The sequence below is a fragment of the Acomys minous genome, assembly GCF_964271855.1.
Source record: "Acomys minous genome assembly, chromosome: 3".
Classification (NCBI taxonomy): domain Eukaryota; kingdom Metazoa; phylum Chordata; class Mammalia; order Rodentia; family Muridae; genus Acomys; species Acomys minous.
In genome coordinates this window covers 80,745,270-80,751,772 of record NC_140485.1, presented here as the reverse complement: position 1 = coordinate 80,751,772, position 6,503 = coordinate 80,745,270, and the positions used below count along the sequence as shown (strand labels likewise).

General features: G+C 43.7%; 1 protein-coding gene across 1 annotated transcript in view; it reads right to left on the bottom strand.

Moving 5' to 3' along the window:
• Window positions 1-42: 42 nt before the first annotated feature.
• Window positions 43-6,503, bottom strand: part of CDK5RAP1 (CDK5RAP1 mitochondrial tRNA methylthiotransferase) — a 39,738-nt gene continuing 33,277 nt past the window's right edge. The window contains exon 15 of the transcript XR_014777992.1: window positions 43-617. The gene's annotated coding sequence lies outside the window, so the exon portion shown is untranslated. The remainder of the gene's footprint in view (window positions 618-6,503) is intronic.

Here is a 6,503-nt window from a genome sequence, read left to right as displayed (position 1 = left end):
CAGACAAAGTTCTCAGTGACAGCGGAGCCCCCCTATGCATCTCTTCCATGCCCCTGCAGCCCCATCCTTATGATTAAGGGAACAATAGCAGTAGTCTCCTCAGCATGCTCACGATCCTCTGCCTTGAGTGACAAGGGCAAAAGAAGAACAGTAGGAGGAAACCAGCATTGTTGAAATCAGCTCCTTAATAAACAGCCCCTTCATGCAAAAGTAAAAGATGACTCGCGTCTCAATTCGGTACATGTTCATGAGCATGCAAAGGACTTCTTACTTGGGGATGAACAATAACATGAGACATCAAAATCCAGCCTTCTATGGCTGGACAATTGTCTCTGGGGGACAATCCTGACAATGATTAAACCCTTCTGCCCTCACCTCCATCTTTCTTTGCATCTGGAGTGCCTCACAAAAGCTCAGGTGGTAAAGGCCTTGCTGCCCAAATGGTGCAGTTGGGAGGTGCTACCTTTAAAAAATGGGGCCAGTAGGTAGTGCTTGAGGTCACTGGGGACACCTCCTTCACACAGATGGGGAAGCCATCTTCTTCCTCTTCTTCTCTTGGCTCCCTAACCGTCATGTCAGCATTTTCTTCCCATCACCTTGTACTGCTCACCACAGGCCTAAAGACCAAAAGAGCAATAGGTCACAGCCTTGGCCCTCTAACACTTAGCTCACATTAACCTCTCTCACTCAAGATGCTTACCTCTTACACTGATGGATAGCTAACATACTCCCCAACTCTCAATGCTTTCTCAAAAAAAAAAACATTTAAGATACATGAACAGTAAGTACCTCAGGAACTACACTCAATGTTCTCCTCTGTCCTAAACATACATGTACACAGTTACACAAGCACCTCATGCAGATAATCATCTGTACATACACAAACATTTAAACAGGCCTACACATAAAGAAAGAAACAGAAAACCAGAGAAACCACTGGGCATGGTGGCACACGCCTTTAATCCCAACACTCAGGAGGCAGAGGCAGGCTGATCACTGTGAGTTCAAGGCCAGCCTGATCTACAAAGTGAGTCTAGGACAGCCAAGGCTACACAGAGAAACCCTGTCTCAAAGAAGAATAAAAAAAGAGACACCAAGTCAATACAGGTAAACTTGAAAATGCCAAGAACACAGATGCACAAGATGCCCCCTGGTAATATAACTGACATGGCTGATAGGTATTCTCCATGAAAGAAATCATCCAATTCAAGACAAATTAAAGTACAAAGGGAGATTTATTGAATGAAGCCCTCAGGTGGGTTCACTAGTCCCAGTGATGAGACCAGGGAAGTCACCACGCAGAGGCAGACAGGACAGATAAGAAACGAAACAGAGAAAAGAATACTTGCCAAGAGAGAAAGAAAATGCAGAAAGAGGAAAGAGAGGGAGGAGAGACGGAGAGGGAGAAGGAGGGGCAGAAGGAGGGACAAGAAGAAGGGAGGAGGGAGAGGGAGGAGGGGAGAGAGAACCAAAAAACGTCTGGATTATGAAGTGAGAAGCCTCTGGGGGAGAGGAAGGCCAGCCCCTGGGCTGGAACGTTCAGGTAGGGACTGAGGGATGCTGGGAAAACCTGGAGGTAAGGTCCACTTTGACATGTTAAATAAACACCTCAGCCACTTATCCCAGATCTGAAATCCTAACAATATCTATACCCGGTAGACTTACAGGCCTGGGCACCATGTCTACCATGAGACCAGACAGAGTAAGTAGAGCTTAAAATTAGGCTTACTTCAAAGTAAGGGGTTGTACCCTAGAATATTGAGGCCAGATTACCTGATTACCCTCAGCTCTTTGCCCACATCTAAAGTCTTGACGTCTCCATAGGCCCGTGCCTTCTCTAGCTAATCCACTGAGGCAATGAAGTGCATAACCCACCTTCTTTTCCTTCAAGGTTCCCAGACATCACTCTCCTTGATGTTTTCTGAATATTTCTGTTTTCTTTATTTACTCTACCATCCTGCAACTTAGATAGGGTTATCATTGTTGTAATGACACACCATGACCAAAAGCAACTTGGGGGCAAGAGAGTGTTTATTTCACTTACACTTCCATGTAATAGTCCATCCCTGAGGGAATCATGGCAGGAACTCAAACAAGGCAGATACCTGTTACCTGGAGGCAGGAGCTGATGCAGAGGCCACAGAGAAGTGCTACCTACTGGACTGTTCCTCATAACTTGCTCACCCTTTGTGTGTGCGTGCGTGCGTGCGTGCGTGCGTGCGTGCGTGCGTGCGTGCGTGTTTCAAGACAGGGTTTCTCTGTGTAACCTTGGCTGCCCTGGACTTGCTTTGTAGACCAGGCTGGCCTCAAACTCACAGTGATCCACCTGCCTCTGCCTCCTGAGTACTGGAATTAAAGGTGTGCCCCACCACGCCCTGCCCGTAAGGGTTTTTCTTAATCAGATTACTTGAAGCAGGAAGATTTGTCCTAAATGTGGACAGCATCTTCTGATGGCAACACAGATATAAAAAAAAAAAAGGCACAGGAGAAGGAAACATTGGTTTTGCCTACCTGCCCCAACTCTCGATGGCAAGTTTATCTACCCTGTTGCTACAATAATGTAGATAGCAGACCAGGAGCTATCCAGGAACCCTCCAGGCCTTCAACATCAGGTTGAGACTACTTTGACACCCAGCTTTGTGGACTGAGCAACTAAAGGATAATTAGACTCTCCAGTTCATTAAGAACTAACTCTCTGAAACCAAAAGCAAAAATAAACTCTTCCGTGAGTTGCTTTTGGTCATGGCATTTTATCACAGCAACAAAAAGTAACTAAAACAGGTGGGAACAGAAAGTGGAGAATTGCTACAAAGAACATGACTATGGTTTTTGGAAGATTGTGGATGAGTTTGGAACTTCTATCTGGTAGAAACCTGGAAGACAGTAGTGCAGAGAGTAATACAGACCATAGAAACCCAGTTCATGTTTCAGGAAAAAGTAAACACTGAATTAGCAACTGGGCTAGTGGTCATTTCTGTGATATGTTGGAAATATCTAGCTATTTTCTGCCCTTTTCTTGAAAGCTTACATGAGGCTAACTTAAAAAGTAGTTTTTAACTTTTTTGGCGGAGTAAATTTTGAACTGTATAACACTGAGTCTGTAAAATGGTCATAACTAACAAATCTTATGCCAGTCTACAATAAAAGAGAGCAAGTTGGACAAAAGAAATACAAACTGTAGTTGGGAAAGAAAAGTGCACTGTGAAGCTTAATGTCACAGCCAGGCTGTGGGCTGAAAGGATTAATTGTTAAAGACTTTAGCACCATTGAAGGGGAAGCTTCTTGCTCTGCATTGGAATAGGAAGGACACCCACCCACAAGGCAATACCCCATCCCTCTAAGCTTCTAAGTTGTGAAAGAGAGCTAAGGGGTTTCCTGTTCCTGGATAGAAACTGCATACTAAAACTGCTGCTAATATAATTCAAGTGGGGCAGGATCCGTGCCAAGCTGTCAGTCAAACTTGCTAGTGTATTCACATGGTCCTCCTTCAGAAACATACAAAGATGCAAGAGTGGAGTGGTTATGGATACTTTCTCCATGGTTTTAAAAAGCCACTGAGGCCAGGCAACACGGAGCAGTGCTGGAATCACTACACGAACACCCTGAAAGGCCATTGTGTGAGGCTGTGAAATTGAAGCATGAGTTATAGTGGAGACCCCAGGATGCTGGACAGCAGAGGCATGACACATCTGCCAAGGAGAAGTAGATAGGAAACCAGTCTAACACAGTGGTCTGTGTTGCTGGCAGCAAAACAGGATAGGTAGGGGGATCTAAGCCCTTTAAAATGTCCCAGACACTGGACATGGAGCTTAGTGTTTGCCCTGATGGGTTTCAGTCTTGTTTTAATCCAAGCACTTCCTCACTGTGCCTCTATTCCTCCCTTTTGAAATGCAAATGTATATTCTGTGCCATTATACATTAAAATACATAACTTTGTTTTGTTTTTATTTTACAAGAGATCACAATTAAGAGATTGCCTTGAGCACACCTAATAATGCCAGCACTCAGGGAGGCAAAAGCAAGCAGATCTCTGTGAGTTCGAGGCCAGCCTGATCTACAAAATGAGTCTAGGATAGCTAAGGCTTCACAGAGAAACCCTGTCTCGAAAGGGAGTGGGGGATACCCTGAGTTCAAACGAGATTTTTGGACTCTGGATTTCTGAACAGCACTGAAACTTTTAAGGACTATAGAGAGTTAAAGTTAGACTAAATGCATTTTGTATCATGGGACTGTCCTCAGCCCATGAGAGCCAAGGAGTGAAATGTGATGTCTTAAATGAGGAACTGGTTTATGCATTTTAAGACTTGGTCCAAGTTGGTGCTGTTTGAGAAGGCCAAGGCATAGAGCCTTGTTGGGACATGTTTTGGGAGTCTACAGCTTCACTCACTTGCAGTTTGTTCCAGCTCACTCTTTGTGTAGCTGCACTATGACTACTCAGTTTCCTGCTCTAGCTGCCTGCTGCCATGCCTCCTCCACCATCACAGACGCTCCCTCCAGAAACATAAGCCAATGTAACCCTTCTATAAGTTGCTTTGGGTCATGTTGGGTTTTGGTGTTTTGTTTTGTTTTGTTTTGTTTAAGATTTATTTATTTGGGCTGGAGAGATGGCTCAGGGGTTAAGAGCACTGCCTACTCTTCCAAAGGTCCTGAGTTCAATTCCCAGCAACCACATGGTGGCTCACAGCCATCTATAATGAGATCTGGTGCCCTCTCCTGGTGTACAGGCATACATGCAGGTAGAACACAGTATATGTAATAAATAAATAAATCTTTTCTTAAAATTTTAAAGAACCATTATAAAAAAAAAAAAAAATAGGCCTCTGGCCTATTAGGGCACCAGGCACACACATAGTGCAAATCTTAGCACACATAAAATAAATTTAAAAAAACAAACAACAACAACAAAGGAAAAAAAGCTCACTGTCTTAATTTATGTTACTATTACTATGATAATACACCATAACTGTCAGCCTGGTTTACAAAGTGAGTCCAGGACAGGCAGGGCTACACAGGGAAACCCTGTGGGGGGAGACAGGAACACCATAACCAAGGCAACGTTGGGAGGAAAGGGTTTATTCAGTTTATACTTCCACATCATAGCTTATCATCAAAGGTAGTCAGAACAGGAACTAACACAGGGCAAGAACCTGGAGGCAGGAATTGACACAGAAGACATGGAAATGTGTTGCTTAGTGTCTTGCTCTCTGTGGCTTGCTTGGCCTACTTTCTTATAGAACTGAGGACCTCCAGCCCAGGGATAGCACCACCCACAACGGGCTGGGCCCGCCCCCATCAATCACTAATTTTAAAAGTGCCTTACAGCCAGATCTTATGGAGGCATTTTTTTCAACTGAAGTTACCTCCTTTCAGGTAGCTCTAGCTTGTGTCAAGTTGACATAAAACTATCCAGCACACTTACCAAATATAACACAACAAGATGGCTGAGCAGTGGAGCCACTTGTCACCAAGCCTGACAACCTGGATTCAGTCCCTATGACCTATACTGTGAAAGGAGAAATGCAACTCCTGAAAGCTGTTCTCTGAACTCCTCTCATGCACACTTGCAAACACACACACTAGACAGACAGATGCAAAAAAAATCTTAAGGGCTACAGAGAACACTCAGTGGTAGAGTGTATAGTGGTTTGAATAAGAGTGTCCCCCATAGGTTTATATATTTTAATTCTTAGTTACCAAGGAGTGGCCTTGTTGGATGAGGTGCATCACTGGCTATGAGGTTTCAAAAGCATGCCAAGCCCAGAGTGTGTGTCTGTGTGTCTCTCTCTCTCTTTTTCTCCCTCTCTCTCTCTCTCTCTCTCTCTCTCTCTCTCTCTCTCTCTCTCTCTCTCTCTCTCTGCCTACAGATTAGGATGTATTGCTCCAGCATCTGCCTGCATACTGACATGTTTCCTTTCATGATGAGTATGCACTAACTCTCTGAAATTGTAAGCAAGCCCTCAACTAAATCCTTTCTCCTATTATATTGCCTTGGTCATGGTGTTTCTTCACAGCAATACAACAGTAACTAAGACAGAGACTATATTACTCTTGCAGAGAACCTAAATTCAGTTCCAAGCACCTAGATCAGGCAACTCACAACCACCTGTAACTCAATCTTTTTTTGTTTGCTTGCTTGGTTTTTGGTTTTTGTTTTGATTTTTTTTTTTCGACACAGTGTTTCTCTGTGTAGCCTTGGCTGTCCTGGACTCACTTTGTAGACCAGGCTGGCCTCAAACTCACAGAGATCTGCCTGCCTCTGCCTCCCGAGTGCTGGAATTCAAGGTATGTGCCACTACACCTGGCTTAAATTAATCTTAATTATGAAATAAAACACAGAAGTAAAAATTTCCTTAGATTTAAACATATAAGGCTAAAGCCTTCAAGAAAAAGGAGTAAAAGAACAAATCTCCCAAACAACTGTCACTAATGCCTGATACTGAGCTGTGGAAGTAAAATGCATTTCACTTACAGATCTGTACATTTCTTTTTTTTTTAAGATTTAT